Source organism: Pinus tabuliformis, chromosome 7 (assembly GCF_031772625.1).
Source record: "Pinus tabuliformis cultivar Carrire ecotype Pingquan chromosome 7, CPIR1, whole genome shotgun sequence".
Lineage (NCBI taxonomy): Eukaryota > Viridiplantae > Streptophyta > Pinopsida > Pinales > Pinaceae > Pinus > Pinus tabuliformis.
This window is the reverse complement of record NC_142293.1, coordinates 1652602087-1652621399: the sequence shown is the minus strand read 5'-3', so window position 1 is coordinate 1652621399 and position 19313 is coordinate 1652602087. Positions and strand designations below refer to the sequence as shown.

At 35.4% G+C, this 19313-nt stretch overlaps 1 pseudogene; it reads left to right on the top strand.

The window, feature by feature from the left end:
- Window positions 1-10879: 10879 nt before the first annotated feature.
- Window positions 10880-16907, top strand: LOC149254785 (uncharacterized; annotated as a pseudogene).
- The last annotated feature ends 2406 nt before the right edge of the window (window positions 16908-19313 follow it).

The following is a 19313-nucleotide window of genomic DNA, read 5'->3' as shown; positions in this document are numbered from 1 at the left end:
TTTTTTTCATATGTTATTTTATATTTGTTTTTTTGCCTTGTTTTTTTAATTTTGTTAAGTTTTAGAATATATTTTTATTTACTTATTATTATTACTTTTTTTTTTTAAATTGTGTTTTTTTTGTTTTTTTCAATGTTTTAATTTTCTTGTCCGAGAATTAGACAACTTGAAAAACGGTTAAATAATCAACATTTAAAAAAAATTGTGCATACTTGGGACATAAGAAAATTTAGAGTGTCAAAAATAATGCATTAAGAAAATGTTGATGCTTCAAAATCCACCTGAAAATTACCAAAATTTAAAAAAAAATATCCACACTTAATACATTAGAAAATTTAAAGTGTCAAAAATAAGCCCTCTAAAAAAAGTGGTTGATGCCCCATCAACGCTTTTCAAAATTAGCATAAAAATCATTAACATTTTTTTTAGAAGTTCATACTTGATACATAAGAAAATTTAAAGTGTCAAAAATATGCTTAAAAAAAAGTGTATTCTGAATCAACACTTTTCGAAATCGGATTATTTTTTGCTACCTCAAAAAAGGAGGTACTCGGTACAATTCACATTTCAAAGTTTACATTGTTGTGGAGTCAATCATTTTTTTTTTTTGGAAACTCTGGGATATTTATCCCACATGCGCCACATTGAAGTATTTTAAAAGACACATATGATTAGTTGTTCGTGGCCTTAGTCAACCCATTGTGTATTTTATATTCCTATTGGCTTGCCCCTTGGCATGCACTTGGTGCTTTGTGTGGGTATTATTCCATGAGACTTGGCTACTTGCTTGACATTTGCAAAAACCATTGGTGCCTAATGAGTATATTCCACTTGAAATGGTTGAAATTGAGCTCGATGATCAAAGTCAAAACAACATTTTGAAAAACCATACAAACCTGGTTAGTAGGAGGGATACCCTAGTGGTTTGGAAAACCACCAAAGGACATTCACTATTAATTTGAGTGTGTTGTGTATTATTAGTTTTTATTTTAGAAATATCGATACCAACTCCGTCCTTGTTGGGTGCATGAGCATTACAGGTAGAAAGTAGCCATTTGTACATAAGAGGTTGCAAAGCACAATAATTAACCCAATACAATGCACTTTCATTTCATAAATTAAATTACTTGATAAAGTCATCTACTGCAAAGGAGTAAATTGACTGGATATTTATAAAGAATAGAGACTCTGTGGAGAAACAAACTTGAAGAAGTTGTATCTGATTAAAAATTAAAACTCCACCATACCAAGTGCATGCCCCAAAAATAATAACACTATCCAGATATGAAAAATAATATAATCCATCATGCAAAGGCCTCCTGTTAGCTTAGCTATCCTTGTAGCTGCTAGATTTAATTTTATCAGCATTTTCAAATAGCTTTATAAAATGTTTAACCTCCTTCAATGCAAGTCAATGTGACTTCACGAATTGTAAAAGGAATGGATCCAAAATCATTCACTTAGCTGCACCATAACTTCTTGATCCTTCTCAATGCTAAATTTGGCAGATGCAACTGTTAACTAATCCTTCAGGAGTTTTATTGTATAATATGTAATTAGTTTTACACTCCATTTTTACTGTTAATAAGTTACCGAGACACAATTGTCTCGTACCTAGATTTCACATGTATCAATAAGTAATTTTATCATTAATACAATGTTTTTTCATTGTGGTCTTTCATTGTGGAGTTTATTTAGGCTTGTACAGTGGTATCAAAGGCCCAATTGAGTTTTTTCTAAACTCAATGTATTTGAAGTTGATGGTGTAAAGGAGATGCGGAGCATGAAGGTTGTGAGAATAGTTGAATGCAACAGAAGGTTAGCCCAATGGGACACCCAAACTATTGAATTTATAATTTTTATAACTTTTTGACATAAAAGACGATTGGAGAAATTCAGTGGTATAAAGAATTTTTTTTAACATATCTTTGGAAGTTAGAATACATGTCGGATTTTTTAATGCTTGTTGTTCTCAATAAAAATTGTCGATACCGAGTCGAATACCAATAATTGTTGGATTATTTCTTAAAAGTATAAGTTCAATGCATCCAAGGATCGCTTGTTGTTTTAATTTTTGGAGGGTTTATTTTCATTTACTACATCAAAGGGGAGTTTACTTATAGTGAAATTTATGAAAGATAGTATTTGCATTTACTATAGTAAACAAGATTTTAATCATAGTAAAATTTCTGAAGGATAGTATTTTCATTTACAACAATAAACAGGAGTTTAATCATAGTAAAATTTCTGAAAGACCAGAGTTTAATCACAATAAAAAAAAATTGGTTTTTAATTGAAGAGTGGTCAATTTTCTAGTGATTTGAAATACATATTTTTTTAAGAGGCCATTAGTAAAATAAAATATTTGGAGGCTAATAAGATTTGAACTTAGCTCTTTGCTCGGCTATTATTGAGACTTACCATTAAACCACAAAGCCAACTTTGTTTGAAATAAGAGGAGAAACTAATTTATAACTTTTTAGAAGTATCACATATATTTTGAATTCAAAAGGATTTGAAGAATATCTGGGTGCATAACAATTATGACTTCAATAGTTTACATAGTTGGAGTTGTTCTTAATGAAAAGGAAAATTATCAAGAGTGGTTTATAAAGCTTAAAAGTTCCCTTGTTTTTAACTATTTGTGGGAAGTTTGTCAAGGAAAGAAGGATAGTGATGGAAAAGAAATTGCACCAGACTTGCCTGATAATGAGAAGTAGTGTGCAATTTTGGAGACAAAATAAAACAAGGCATATGCATTAATAATTGCATCAATGACAGAGGAGGTAAGACGATATATCATTTCTTGTGGTACTACATTTGAAGCATTAAATAAGTTGAAAGAATTATATGATTCACACTCAGAACTCGAAATTATTTAGTTATTGTTAAAATTGTTTAATTTAGAGATGTAGGACAATGATTCTTTGATTCAAGAGTGCCTCTAAAATAAAAGCCATTTTTCATGAAAGAGAATCTACTTGAATTAAAGTAGATTTACAACTTACAACTTTTATAAAAGTCTTTCATCCTATCTATTCACACTATTTGGAATCTCTCCAAGCTAGTGGGCAGTTAAAAGACATTACATTTGATAAAATAGTAAGCAAAATAGTTGAGAGATAAAAAGCCTTTGGGAAGAAAGAGGCTCCACCTAACTCTATTGTAGAAACTTTGTGCCTTGCACAAAAGGATAAAAATTCTTATGTTGAAACTTCTAGAGGTGATAAAAGTAGTAGAGGTTGTGGTAGGAGAAATTATAGGGGCGGGAGCAGGGGGGAATAACAAGGGAGACAAACAACAAATCAATTTTAATGATATACCAGCTATCAAATGTTTTAGATGTGGTAAAATTGGTCATACTACTACTAACTGTAAAATCCCTTGGGAGAAAGTCAGTGAAAGGAGAAAAAATTGAATGAAAAGAAAGATTGGCCACCACCAGATAAGGGAAAATCATCAGAGTCTGCACACTACATTGTTTCTCACTGTAATTTTAATATTAATGATGTTTTCAACACTACATTTTCTGCATGGCGACATAGCTGGATTTTGGATTCAGGAGCCACTTGTCATATGACATTTAGGTGAGATTCTTTTGAAACATTCAATGATGATATTGATGGTGTTATTTACTTTTCTAAAAAGTCTCAAATTAAACCATCTGGAATTGGGTCTATTCATTTGAAGATACCGAATATTGTTGATTATGTTCTATAGGATGTACTTTATATTCCACAGTTTCAACGAAATTCGATGTATCTTATCCATATTTAGCAACAACGGCATGCTATTGATATATTTGATGGCATCATCGAGATAAGAAGAGGATCTAATCATGCAGTTATTATGAACGGTGTGGAAAAAGTTACACTTTTATAGTTAAATGGTACTTCATCTACTAATTCTTGTGAAATTACTACTTTTTTGGCACACCAAAGTGATATCTTGTCTCCCAGCTTGTGTGGCATGCTCGATTTGGTCACATCAATTATAGAAGCATCAAAATTATGAAAAATTTTGACACCTAATCATCAAGATTGGGTGAATAACTGAAATTGATGTAAATAAATAATAGAGAATATGAATAGTCACCGAGAGATGAAATGAACAGTCTCTCCCTCATGTATATAATAAAGACCAACCTGAATGAATATTAACGAATTGTTTTTGAGGAGTTACTGCCTGACCTAACAGGGTATCAGAGCCAACTCCCAAAATTAAGTTTTGTGTAACTCCTGGTGTCAGTTTCCTGCCTATTTTGCAGAAGTCACAACTCTGCCATTCTCCTGAGGCATGCACCCACATTCCTGAACCATTGTCATTGTGTTTTTATGTTCTGGTGACAATTGTTGTATATTGTAACTATATTAAGCGTTGTCCATACCTATTCGCTCTTGCTCTTACTCTCAATTTTAACTGTGAGAACTCCACCCCATATTACACTGCCTCTATTGTTCATTACACCCTCGAACAATCACAGTTAATAGTTAATATTGTACGTAATACTCTCTGTTGTCCACGGTTAATACCGCTCCATTACTCCACCCCATTACTTGTGCACTGTTCTTGAATATCTAGTTGCTCTCTCCACATTGTTCTTGAATATCTGGCTACTTCCAAACAATACCCACTGGTAATACATCCATTACCTCTCATTGGGAACACGAACTATTTCCCAGCGCGGATATCCACACTTGAGTTTATATATCCCTGCGTATGGTTATAGGCGTGGGAAGCCATGCTAGTCCTGATTCAAATTTACTTAGCCGTAGCTTCAAATGCATTGGATTAGCATATGTGCCTTCAGTTTGCAAGAGAAGGGTTTCTTCAATTGTTAGCACCATTTTTTGAAATTTCCAGCCTCTAATTGGTACAACACTGTTGGTTTCAACCCCATATCCAACTACGTGGTCAAGCCACAACGCTATCTCTTCATCAAATTTTCTCTGCAAAACCTCTGAATGGTTATCTCCCAGTAGTTTTTATGCTAGAGTTCATGGCACTTGTGGAGGAATTGCTAAACAAAATCTCTAAGGAGGATTTGTAAGAGTTGCAGCAGTTGCGAGACATAGCAGCAGGTAGGCAGAGCCTCACCTGTGGAGATGTTGGGACAGTGAGAAATTGTGCATTAAACAATTTTTGAAGACTGTGTACACATGTTCTGAATGATTTTTATTTGGTGCATTGGATTTTTTTTTCATTGGCTCAAAAATATGTATGGTATCCATGGTGCATGTATTCAGAAAAGACATCATTAAAAAAAAAAAAAAATCGGTTGAAATCTTTTATATGTTGAGCCATATGTGATCAATATATAATGGGCATATAATATATGAAGTGCACAACAGAAGTATTTTTTCTATCAGCAGAAGTATTTTTTTAGCAGCAGATTTTTTTTTCTCCACAAAAGCACATTTTTGCCAACAGAAGTATTTTTACAACACTCAGATTTACTATGCACTCAATCATATCCATTGTGGGAATAGTTCTCACTGGCAAAGAGAACTATCCTGAGTGGTCTAGGATGATTAAACACACACTCATTTTCAATGAGTTGTGGAAAGGAGTGTCTGTTGGAGACGGAGACAAAGAATTAGAATAGCCTACCTCAGATAAAGAGCTCACCATTTGGGAAAATAAGAATAGCAAAGCCTATGCATTAATTGTAGCATTTGTAAGTGAAGAGGTGAGTCACCATATTTTTCCATTTTCAACTGCTTTCGAAGCCTTACAAAAGCTGAAAGAACTCTATGACTCATATTCTACACTTGAAGTTGTTCAACTCATGATTAAACTCTTCACTCTTGAATTGCAAAATAATGATCCTCTTTCTCTTGCATCCGAAGTAAAATCTATAATGCATGATATCAAAGCCACTAAGGTTGAATTGGATATTCCTCTTATCGCTTTTCTCAAGGAACTTTATCCTACTTACTCCAATTATCTTGAGTCATTGCAAGCAAATGGAAATCTCAAAGATATTACCTTTGACTCTCTTGTGAAAAAATTTGCTGAAAGAGAGAAAGCTTTTGGAAAGAATACAACCCCTGAATCTTCTGAAGAGGCTGTGTGCCTTGCTCATAAAGAAAAGAATCTTTCTCAAGATTCTTCCAGAGGAAGAGGTGGTCGAAGAGGAAGAGGAAGATATTTCAGAGGCAGGGGGGCAGACACTCTTAAGGAGAAAAGGCAAATTTGCACTGCATACGCTACAAAAGAAATGGATCACATGATGCCTCTACATGCAAGTTACCTTGGGACAAAATTGAGAAGCAAAGAAACCAACCCAAAGGTAAAACTAATAACACAGACAAAGGTAAAGCACTTGGATCCGCTAATTATGTTGTGGCACAATGTAATATCGGAGTAAATGAAGATTTATTTAATGCTTCACTTGCTTCTTGGAAAAATGATTGGTTGCTTGATTCAAGAGCAACTTGCCACATGACTCATAGAAAAGATTTTTTTGAAGAATTTACTGACAATGTTGATGGAGCAGTATACTTTGCAGACCAATCAAAAATCAAGCCATCAGGGCTTGGCACAATCAGGCTCAAATTGCCTGGTCTTCCAGACTTTCTTCTGCATCATGTTCTATATCTCCCACAACTAAAGAGAAACCTGCTATCCTTGGTCCACATCCACCAGCAAGGTCACTCCATTCATACGTTTGATGGCAAGCTTGAGGTGAGAAAAGCATCTGACCGCTCACTTGTCATGAGGGGAATAGAAGAAGAAAGGCTTCTCAAGCTGCAAGGTACCTCTGCTCGTGCACAACATTTCTCATACAATTCTCATTATGAAGAAGGTACACTTCCATCAAGTTTATTATGGCATGCTAGATTTGGACATTTGAACTATGACGACCTCCGCTTGTTGAAGAAAAATGGTGTTGCTGGTTTGCCTACAATTCCTAGGAAACTTAAGCAATGTGATGTTTGCATTCTAGGAAAGCATAACAAACAGTTTTTTCATGATTCAGATTCAAGAGCACATAGAAAACTTGAACTCATTCATTCATATTTATGTGGTCCAATGCCTATTCCTTCTGCAAATAGAAATAAATATATGATGACATTTATTGATGACTACACCAAAATGTGTTGGATTTATTTATTGAAGTACAAATCTGATGCTTTTCAAACATTAAAGAACTTTCATACATGGATTGAAAATGATGCACAATATCATATTGGCTCTACTCGCACTGATAATGGAAAAGAATACAATTCGAATGAATTTGAAAACTATCTTCGCCAACATGGGATCAAACATCAAACAACCATGCCTTATAATCCCCAATAGAACGATGTAGCTGAAAGAATGAATAGGACAATCTTAAATATGGTGTGCTCCACAATGTTTAAATTGATGTTTTGGGCTGATGCAGTTCTATGTGCTATATATATATATATATAAAGAATAGATGTCCATCTAATGCTATTAGAAGCAAAACTCCATATGAAATATGGTATGGGTACATTCCTTCAGTAAAGCATCTCAAGGTATTTGGTTCCACCTGTTATGCCTTGATACCAAAGGTATATAGAAACAAACTTGGTGCAAGAAGTCGTAAGTGTATCTTCCTGGGGTATTCAAACACCTCCAAAGCATACCATCTCTGTGATGAAGTCAATAAACATTTTGTTGTATCTAGAGATGGAATCTTTCTTGAATCATCCAAAACTAACAATGTTGTCGAGCGAAAACTTGATCTCTTGGATAGATTCGCAAATGCAAAATCATTTCAAGAATTTGATAATCAGATTCCACATCTTGAAGGGGGGATTCCTATACTAGATCAACATGTGGAATCTTCTTCTGAAGAACTCTCTCCCCCGCATAAAACTCCAACAATGGATGATGCTTTAAGTGATTTGATTGATAGAATTGGGAGACTCAATCTTGATTCAGTCCCAACTCAATCAACAGAGCAACCTGGACCATTTGAGAAAGGTCCCCCAAAGTGGCTGATAAAGACACTTGAAAGTGTTCATCCTGATGAGATTGGAAAGACAGAACTAGAAATTCAAACCGGCAAAATGGAGGTGATGTAGATGACTCTGATTCACCTGTTGATATGGATGTTTCTTATGATTGTGAATTGAATTTGTCTACAGATTTCGAACCAACTTCCTTGAAAGAAGCTGCTTCATATGATGAATGGAAAGAAGCGATGAAAAAGGGGTATGATGGCCTGATAAAGAATGGCACTTGGAAGCTGCTTGATCCTCCATTAGGAACCAAACCAATTGGCTGCAAGTGGGTCTACAAGAACAAGTATAAAGAATATGGCTCACTTGACAAGGACAAAGCCAGGCTTGTGGCAAAAGGTTTTGCACAGAAGGAAGGGATCGATTATGAGGAGACTTTTTCCCCCACAGTAAAATGGGCTACCATCCGGACACTCTTTGCCCTAGCAGCTCAGAACAGTTGGAAAGTCCATCAAATGGATGTAAAAACTGCTTTCTTGAATGGAGATCTAAAAGAGAATGTTTTTATGTCCCAGCCTAAAGGATTTGCTGTGAAAGGAAATGAACATAAAGTATGCAAACTTGTGAAATCCTTGTATGGCCTCAAACAAGTAGTGCGAGCCTGGTATGAAAAACTAACTGAGCATCTTCTGAAACTCAATTTCAAACATTATGATCTTGATGATGCAACTTTATTTGTCAATAAAGTTGGAAAAACAGTTGTATATCTTGTGGTATATGTAGATGATCTTCTAATGACAGGGAACAATGAAAGCTACATTGCATCCATAAAGAAGGAATTGAGGAAAGGTTTTGAAATGACTAATTTGGGTTATGTTCATTACTATCTTGGTATTGAAGTAACTCAACATCTGAAGTCCATATTTCTTTCTCAAAAGAAGTACAATGGAGACCTGTTGAACAGGTTTGGCATGAAAGAATGCAATCCTCTTACCACTCCAATGGAACAAAACTTTAAGCTCACTTCCATTGAAGGAAAATAATTTGAGGATGCAACAAAGTATAGACAGCTTGTAGGAAGTCTCAACTACCTAACTACTACCAAACCAGACATTTCGTTTGCTATTGGAATCCTCTCCAGGTTTATGCAAAAGCCTTGTGAGGGACATTGGTCTGCTGCAAAAAGAGTTCTAAGGTACTTGAAGGGAACTCAAGACTTTGGAATCAAGTATACACAACTAGACAACTTTAGCTTGATTGGATACTCTAATTCAGACTTCGATGGAAACAAAGAAACTAGGGTATCTACTTCAGGTTATGCTATAAGTCTTGGATCAGGAGCTGTCTCCTGGAGATCACGCAAACAATCAGTTCCAGCAGATTCCACAACAGAAGCAGAATATGTGGCAGCAGCTGAGGCAACAAAAGAAATTGTGTGGCTCAGGAAAATTCTTGAAGATTTGCAGGTAAAACAAGCACAATTGACTCCATTCATGATTAACAATACCTCGGCAATAAATTTGGCCAAGACCCCAAAGTTCCATGATTGAAGAAGCACATCAATACTAAATATCATCTAATTCGACATCATGTTGAGGCAAAAACAATCCATCTCTGCCATTGTTCCACTAATGAGAAAATTGCAGACATCTTCTCCAAAGCGCTTGGAAGAGAAAAGCTTGAATGATTCAGAATGATGCTTGGACTCACCAACATCCCTTCAAATTAAGGGGGGGCAATGCTGACACCTAATCATCAGGATTGGGTGAATAACTGAAATTGATGTAAATAAATAATAGAGAATATGAATAGTCACCGGGAGATGAAATGAATAGTCTCTCCCTCATGTATATAATAAAGACCAACCTGAATGAATATCAACGAATTGTTTTTGAGGAGTTACTACCTGGCCTAACAAAAAAACAAGGTATTAAAGGTCTTTCGATAGTTTCAAGAGAGATTACACTGTGATGCTTGTATTTTGAGAAAACATTGTAAACAACCTTTTCATAGTTCTTCTTTTAGAGCTTCACAAAAATTAGGTCTTATACATTCAAATTTATGTGGACCTATGCCTGTTGCAACTGCCAATGGAAATAAATATGTGTTGACATTTATTCATGATTACTTGAGAATGTGTTGGGTGTATTTGTTGAAGAATAAGTCACAAGTGTTTCAAGTTTTAAAACTTTTCATTTGATGATTAAAAATGAAACTCAACAGAATATAGGAATTCTCAGAACCAATAATGATGGTGAGTATACTTCTCATGTTTTTGAACAATATTTGAAGGACAATGGATCAAATATCAGACTACCATACCTTATAATCCACAATAGAATGGTGTTGCAAAACATATGAGTAGAAAATTTCTTAATATGGTTAGATCTATAATGTTCTTTAAGAATGTTAAGTTGATGTCTTGGGGAGAAGAAGTTCTTTGTGCAACTTATATTTGCAATCGTTGTCCTTCTTCTGTCATCAATAATAAATCTCCTTATGAAATGTGGTATAATAATCTTCTTGTTGTTGAACATTTTAGAGCCTTTGGTTCTCTATGCTATGCATTAATTCCTAAACATCAACACAACAAGTTGGGTGCTAGGAGTTATTAGGATAAGGATAATTCCACTATTGATAGGAAATTGGCTCATTTGGAGAAATTGGCATCTAATAAGCTCTATTTTGAATCTGATAATGATGTTCCACACAATTAAGGGGGGCTTCTGATTCTGGATCTGTTTGTGGTTCTTCCATCTTTCACTCATGAGGATGTTTCTGCTAAAGAAAATTTGGAGGATAGTGTTGTTTCTGTAGGGTTAGAAAGTGTTCCTGAATAACCTGTACTTCATGATGAACAACCATCACAACCACTTCAACAACCTTTACAAAGATTTACACGTGCTCAAAAAATTCCAAGCACGTATGATGATTTTGAAACAGGAATGCCTTCTAAAGGTGATTCAGGTAATGTTTCTCTTGACTGTGAATTCAATTATTGAACAATTAGAGAACCTAATTGTTTTGAAGAAGCTGCTAATTGTGATGAATGGAAGGATGCAATGCAAAAGGAATATGATGTACTTATTAAGAATGGAACTTGGAAGTTAGTGGATCCTCTTGCAGGTGTCAAACCCATTGGTTGCAAATGGGTGTATAAGATCAAATGCAAAGCATATGGTTTTCATGATAAATACAAGGCAAGACTTGTAGCAAAAGGCTACACTCAGAAGGAAGGTGTTGACTACACAAAGACATTTGCTCCTATAGAAAAATGAGGCACAATTAGAACTCTATTTCTCTTGTAGCTCAGAATAGCTAGAAGATACACCATATGGATGTTAAAACAACTTTTTTGAATGGAGATTTGAAGGAGGATGTTTATATGTTTCAGCTAGAAGGTTTTGTTGTCAAAGTCAAAGAGAAAAAGGTATGTAAGTTAGTGAAGGTTTTGTATGGACTGAAACAAGAATCTCGTGCATGGTATGAAAAATTAACTGAAGACCTTCTCAAGTTGAATTATAAGTTATTTGATCTGGATGATGCAACTCTTTTTGTTAAGAAAATTGGGAAGTTAATTGTATATTTTGTTGTGTATGTATATGATTTGATGATCACAGGAAACAACGATGACTATATAACATCCGTTACAAGAGAATTATTGAATGTTTTTGACATGATAGATTTGGGTTTATTACATTATTATTTAGGGATTGAAGTTGATCAGAAACCCAAATATATTTTCATTTCTAAAAAAAAAGTATATTGGATAACTATTCGACAGATTTGGGATGCAAGGTAATCCTATCCCTACTCCTATAGAGCATAATTTGAAGGTTACTTCCATTGAAGGAAGTATGTTTGAAGATCCAACAAAATACAGACAATTTGTTGGAAGTTTGAATTTTCTAACTACTACTAGACCTAACATAGATTTTGTTGTAGGGATACCTTCCAAGTTCATGCATAAGCGATGTGAAGGTCATTGGAATGCAACAAAGCGAGTGCTGAAGTATTTAAAAGGCACTATATGACATAAAATAATCCAAATTAATTGTGGTGGGTCCGTAATGGTTTTGGAAATGCCAAAATGAGGGTGGGGGGGGGGGGGGGGGGGGGGGGGGGGTGGGGTGGGCATGAGGGGTTATATTAAGTTGTGTCTACCATGTTGCAAAGATGTTTTTGATAAAACAACAAATCAGAATGCCCCCCCACTTTTCTTTAAACTTCAGAGCACCAGGGGGGTCCAAAATTGAATCCAGACCATTCTTTTCAAATTCAAGGTGACTAGATCTCGACAACGCACAAGAGAACTTGATTTATACACCTTTACGCTGCCTCGACCACACTCAAGTATCATGCTTATATTTGGATTCGTCCTATCTTATCCTTGGATTCATTGCAATATTTATGTTGCTTCACAACCTCACCTGTGTCGACAAAGCGACTCAACAATTATAACAAGTTCCTCACCAAGCCACTTCTCTAATACAAGTCTTCAAATTGAAGATGACATGTGATTTGGCATAAAAATAGTCAACGGTCACTTACTTTGTGCACGCTGCACACCATTTTGATTTGTGGATTGGGAACATGCACTCAAAACTTACTTAGATATACTTGGAATTTTGGTGGATTGTAAACTTTGTACATAGTCCAAACATCCCATTGTGTCTTCCCTCATCACCAAAATATGCTTATGTTGGTGTTGAATAAGGCTTGAAACTCTTTCCATACTTATCTAGATAACATTCCTTCGAATATTTTGTCAATAACTAGAAGAAGTGTCTATGCATCAACAAGTTCACTGGATATAATTGGCCCTCACTGCTAAATGCATGATATATATGCTCCTTCAACTGCACCTCTAAAACTCATTACACTTGAAATGTTGCCTCGAAATCATATAATGCGCTGAGAAGCATGTGTGATGTTCACTGTTTAGAGAGAATTGTGGTCACAATATAAATTTCATAAGAAAATGCTAATGGATTAAGAAATAAGGGAATTGATAGGTTTCAGGCAAGTTGGTGGAAAGTTAAAAAAAAATAGTGAGTCATTTTGCCAAGAAAATGTTACAACATGACCCATCTTGCCAAGGCCATATTGTTGACAATGTTGCAAATCCCCAAAATAATATTCCTGAACAAAGACTGCACTTGTGGATGGTTGTAGTTAATGATCCACACGACATTCAAGCTTATTCCCTATGTCAATGATCCGATCAAAGGAGTTAATGAGTTGTAGTATTTGATTTACACCAAATACAAATACACGCACCCTATCCCATAGATTACTAGTGGAAAATGTTGGACAAAGTTGGGATTTTCCAAATGATAAGCCAATGATATTTCGATACTTGAAGAAAACATTTCTAGTTATTTTTGCATAAAAAGAGCTATTGAGAGAGGCAATTCCATAGAGATGCACGGCTACATAGAAATCTCGAACCTGTAGTTACATTGACATTCATGTAAACTATTGAGATGAGTAAGATGTAAATAAGAAATAAGTTGGAACGACTCAAAAACATTTAATGAGTCATTTTGAGCTACAATAATGATAACGGATGTGAATGTTTTTCATTAATTTCCACTTGATTAACCTTGGATTCATTTATCCCTTTGTTGGCACTAGGCTATTTGGTCAAGTACGCTTCATCACAATAAGCATACCTTGTTAGATGAACCTGAAACAGTTAGAGAACAATTTAGTGCAAATTTGGTTTTTTTTTTTTTTTTTTTCAATGATGAATAGAGTGTTTATTGAAAATATTGGACATTTCAATTTCTTGCAATTTACCTTCAAAAATATGAACTAAAATTAAACTTATTTTATATTTATCTATTATATAAGTAGAATTTTGTTTTAAATGGAACACAAAATTTCTAAAAATTATATTTGTTTTAGTTATATTTATGTATAGGGAAATATGTTTTTCATTTTATAAAAACATTATATAAGTTTATTTTAAGATAAGATGTGCTAAATTTTAATAAATATGATATTGTTAATGTGTAACTTTCAATTTTTTCCTTTTAAAAATGTTTACATTTTAATAAATTTGAGATTTTCTTACTATAGCGGGCCATGTCTCTAGGGACTTCAACCTAGGTGGATAGAATGGCAAACCACCATGTCTACCACTTGAGTTAAGCACCTATTAACATCTTAATGAAAATGTTTTTGATTTTATGAAATTATATATAATTAAGGTATTTCATAAAATCATTTTTAAAATAATTTCTCAACAATATAATTTTATATGTAAAATATAGTATATTAATTTTTCTGGTCAATTTAGTATTTCAAAAATACAAAATAAATATTTAATTTTTATTTTCTATTTTCATCATAAATATTTATTATATACCATTCTAGTTTTATATTTATCATAATTTATAATTATATATCCATTAAAAAAATCATTATTTTTATTATGTGTAGATTACAAAATAGATATGTGTTTGCCTACATAAATTACAAAAGAGTCAACCAAATCACAAGTTCTTCTTCTTCCTTTCATAGTTGGTAGTTATATTGTGTAACCAATTGGTTCTAAATGAAATTTGTTATATTCCCCTATTTTTATCAATGATCAACTCTAAGTCATGGTCTGATAACTCCTCCCATCCATACCTATCAACACCCATGAAGAGCTGTAATAAATCAAATAATTAAATAAATTACAAAACATTCCATTCTAATGCAACAGTTGTTAGTTTGGTACAACTAAGAAGTAAAGCAATGTCAATATAGAAGGTTGTAACGTGTCGTGATTTCATGGTGGCAATTTGTATATAGATTTGATGTCTTAAAATGAGGGGGTGAGTTTCTCTTTAGAAGCTATATGTTAATCTAGATTTGCAATATTTACATATATACAGAAGTGAAATATTTACAATCGCTGTGGAGCAGCGCTGACATGCATCGAGGATCGAACCCAGGTGGAGAGGCATGGGAGGCTATTAACCGGTCGTCACATTCACCCAGGATAATGCTCATGACCCAGGTGGGGAGGCGTGGGAGGCTATTAACCGGTCATCCCATCCACGCATGATAATGCTCCTGTGTCAATGTGAGAAGAAATGTTGAGATATGCAGAAAGGGAAAAATAAAAAAAAACTCTTGTAATTTTATGGATATCACATATACAGATAATTATGTCGTAAGGCATTTCCCTCTAAAATGGACTCTCCCAAATGCCTTTCTGTCCTAATCGTAGCCGTTAGATCTTTTGTTAGACGATTGAACAAAAATCAGCCATCTAATTTAATAAAAAAATGTTTTGAAACATTAAAAAACCTTAAAAAGCATTATTAGGGCAATGAAAAATGCCCTCCGCTTGACATCTGTGCACTTTTTACGGAGGAGTTCCAGATAGAGTCTGTTTGAATTCTTAGTGGAGTTTATGGCAATGAACTCCAGCGTCGGTGAAGCCTTTTCGTGGCCTCAAGGGTGGCGTTAAAGTCCCTTTTGTTGGCGAAATCAGGTGGGTATTTTTGAAGGAGGCAGTGAAAGTATGGCTGCAAAATCCGAAGAATTTGGCACTGTTAATATGGGGTATTGTTGTGGCAGTATCTGGAGCTATTCTTTTTTTGGTTCTAGTTGGCTTTCTTAACAGCGTCGTGCCTAAAAAGAGTGAGAGGGATGCCTGGTTTGAGGTCAATAATCAAATTCTAAATGCGCTTTTTACCATGATGTGCCTTTATCTACACCCACAGCGTTGTTATCATCTTTTGCTTCTCATTAGATGGAAGCCAGAGGAAATTGTCAATCTTAGAAAGGTCTACTGTAAAAATGAGACTTACAAACCTTATGAGTGGGCACACATGATGGTAGTTGTGCTACTTCTACAAATAAATTGTTTTGCACAGTATGCACTCTGTGGTCTGAATTGGGGCTATAAGAGATCACAGCGTCCAGCTATTGGAGTGGGTTTGTGCATTTCTGTTGCAATAGGCGACCCTGTTGCAGCTGGTCTTTATCTTATCCTGAGTCATCTTGGGAAAGATTACGAAGCCGAAGGTGATTTGGAGACTATGGTTATAAGTATCATTGATGCAGATGCAGATGCAGAGGCAGATGCAGATGTTATTAGGATAGATGATAACTCTGTGTAAAACAAATCTACATACGCGCGACTTGAGAAGAAATACTCTCTTCTTAGAAGAGGTAGTAAAAGAATGGAACCTAAACTGGAATGGCAGGGAGGTCTATTTGACTACTGGAGTGATCCTTCTGTTGCATTTTTTTCAACATTTTGTGGGTTCTGCGTTTTTGGGTGGAATATGGATAGACTGGGGTTTGGGAACATGTATGTGCACATAGTGACCTTCATTTTTTTGTGCATGGCCCCTTATTGGATCTTCACCTTGGCTGCTATCAATATTGATAATGAGAATATTCGGGAAGGTCTTGGTATCACTGGGATCATTCTTTGCATGTTTGGGCTTCTGTACGGTGGGTTTTGGAGGATTCAGATGCGGAAGAGGTTTGGCTTACCTGGAAATGGCTGCTGTTGTGGGTAGCCTAATGTGACAGATCTAATGCAGTGACTTTTCTGCGGTGTTTTTTCTCTCTGTCAAGAGGTTCGCACTAGAAATTTTTGAGGTATGTGAGGATAAACTCTATTCTAAAAAATATCTTGGCCAAGATTCACAAGACCTGAGAGATGCTTCACCGAGTTTTGCTCCGTTGGGGCATGAACCAGGATCACCAACTTTGAATTCACCCTCTTGGGTCAAATCAGACATGTCACCAAATTTGAATGCTCAAGCTTCAGTGTCGCCAATTTTGAGTCCAATGCATTATTCCATTGAAAACTCTCTTCCTCCACAGGGTATGCCCCTTGTGCGGGAAGGGTCGATATTTCCTTTGTCTAACTTTCTTTCAGCGGAAACTCATATTACGATTTCTCTAGATTCAGAATCAGCGGATGCACATAACGTGGCAGCTCAAACAGAAATCTAAAGAGGGACGACTATCCAATGAATGCACCCATTCCCCAGAGACTCGAAAAATAAGAATAGGGCATTAACACAATCATACTCCTATGGTTGATGGCTGGAAGGTTAAATTGAATTACCCTGGAAACTTGTCCAGTATTAAGATGCATCTAGACATTGACTTGTTCTGTAGCTTTCTATAGTGCCCATTGTTACAGTTTACACTTCAGGTTTGGTTGATTCTTTTCTTTATTCGATACAGTGGTTAGATAGAAACGTTCATTGGCATTGTTCTTTAGTCCATGAAACCTTACCTTACTTAGAAGGGGTTGATTGGTGTAGGAACAACATTTCGAGCTTTACAGATCATTCATCCATCTTTTATGTTTCTCCATGGACTGTGAAAGTAAGAAATGTGAGATAAGAGCAGTCAACAGTTCCTCACTGATGTACATTTGTCTGCAAATACATAGAATATGAGATTCTGATTTTTAACTGTGTTGATGCAATTTAATTTTTCTTTCTCATCTAAATTATCTGACTGAATCCTCTGTAGTGAGTTAGTAATATATTTTGGGACAAATTGCATTACCTGTACTGAACCACTTCCTACATGGAATATTGCCCGTGTATGGTTTGCATTCATGTTCTGTACATTCAAATTTACATTATTTATGGTTCTATGGACAAAGCTGGATAGTTCTTTCTAATTCTTGATCACTATGTGGATCCAATACATTGAACTTGGAGCATTGCTGACAAATGAAGAGGATTTTAAAAGAAAAATTATGCCTTCATCTGATCTACAACCTGTGAGGGAAATTTTACTTCTATCTAGCTCAGGCTACCTCTCTATAAAACACTACCTTTTGGTATCAAAAGTGGAAAAAGGCAAACCTCTAGAGCTGGAGGCAAATGAAGAGGAGCAGGGCAAACTTTCCAGAGCTGGGAGGGAATGAAGGGGAGCAGTGGGAGTCTAACACAGGTGAGCTAAAAGTGAGTCATGTTCGACTCAAGGAGACAAGGATGAGCTAGTCTGGTGATTCTCTACCCGCAGACTCAGTTTCGATGCAATGCAGTGTTTGTTAACAGATCGGCCTGATGGAATCTAATGGCAGTGGAAACCACTTTGGAAAATCAAGTCCCCACTAAAATCATGAAGCAAGGATCTTCATGTGTCTAGCCATATAGAACAAGGCCCTACTCTGTGTAAGTACTACATGGTACAGAAGAGGATTGGACATGGGCCAAGTCGATGTACTTTATACAAGTTGGATGAGGAAGCTATAGGAGATCATCTTGCCCATATTCTTCCCCATTGTTGGCTGGAATGGATAGCGTGATACGAGTAGGAGGTGCTGGGCAAGGTGAAACTAAAGTAGTAAGTTTTACACAGTGGCAGTAGAAGCCAGATTTAAAAGAATTCAAATCTTTACTCTTGATAGTTGGGAATTTGGTTTGCAAGGAACGTTGACACTTTTGAAGGGAGATTCATCCCACCTTTCCAGTGTGCATCCCAGCACAAATTTATATTTGCCAGTTATATAACTCTTCCCAAAGAAATGCTTGAGAGGCAGCCTTTTCACGATTTTGATGGAGCAAGCCAAGGATCTCCTCCCAAATATAAATATACAACAAGTGGCATAAAAAAATTTTAAGACACCCACTTTTTCAGGGTCAAGGCCAGATTGGGAGAGGAATCTGACAGTTATGCTGAGCTCCTTGCTTTGAAATTGCTTATTAATATACTTTGTAAAAAGGGGTTCAAGCTTCAGATTTTTGGTGGTAATAAATTCGATGAAGGGTGAATTTACGGTGGGGAAATGGTCTTAATTCTGATTTTTGATGAGTTAAAAGGTCGATTTCTAAATCCATTTCTTTTTTCATCATGCCTACAGAGAACTCAACTCTGAAATTGATCTCTGGTGACTCAATTGGTGGTAATAATTTGGATGAAGGATGAATTTAGAATGGGGATCTGGTCTGAATTCAATCTCTGATGACTCAATTGATGGTAATAATTTGGATGAAGGGTGAATTTAGAATGGGGATCTGGTCTTAATCCTGATCTTTGATAAGTTAAAAGGTCAATTTCTGTTTTTAACTCCATTTCCTTTTTAACAAATCATGTTTATGGAAAACTTCACTCTGAAAATGATGTCTTTCTAAAGTAGGACTATAGATTTTGTAGCTGGTCTCTTTTAGAAGTTAAGGATGGGCAAGCTATTTCAAAATGCATTCTTTCAGTCTTGTGACTCACAGTAGCTAGAAGTCGCTTCCAAATTGGTCCTGATCCTTCGTTATATATACTCGTGGGCAAAAGCTCCTGATATTATTTAATGGCTCATGTTTGACAGCTTAATTCCATTTGTTACAAGATGAATGCCATATGCTGGGAGAGTTGTGATTTCTCTTTTTCAAAAGTTATCCT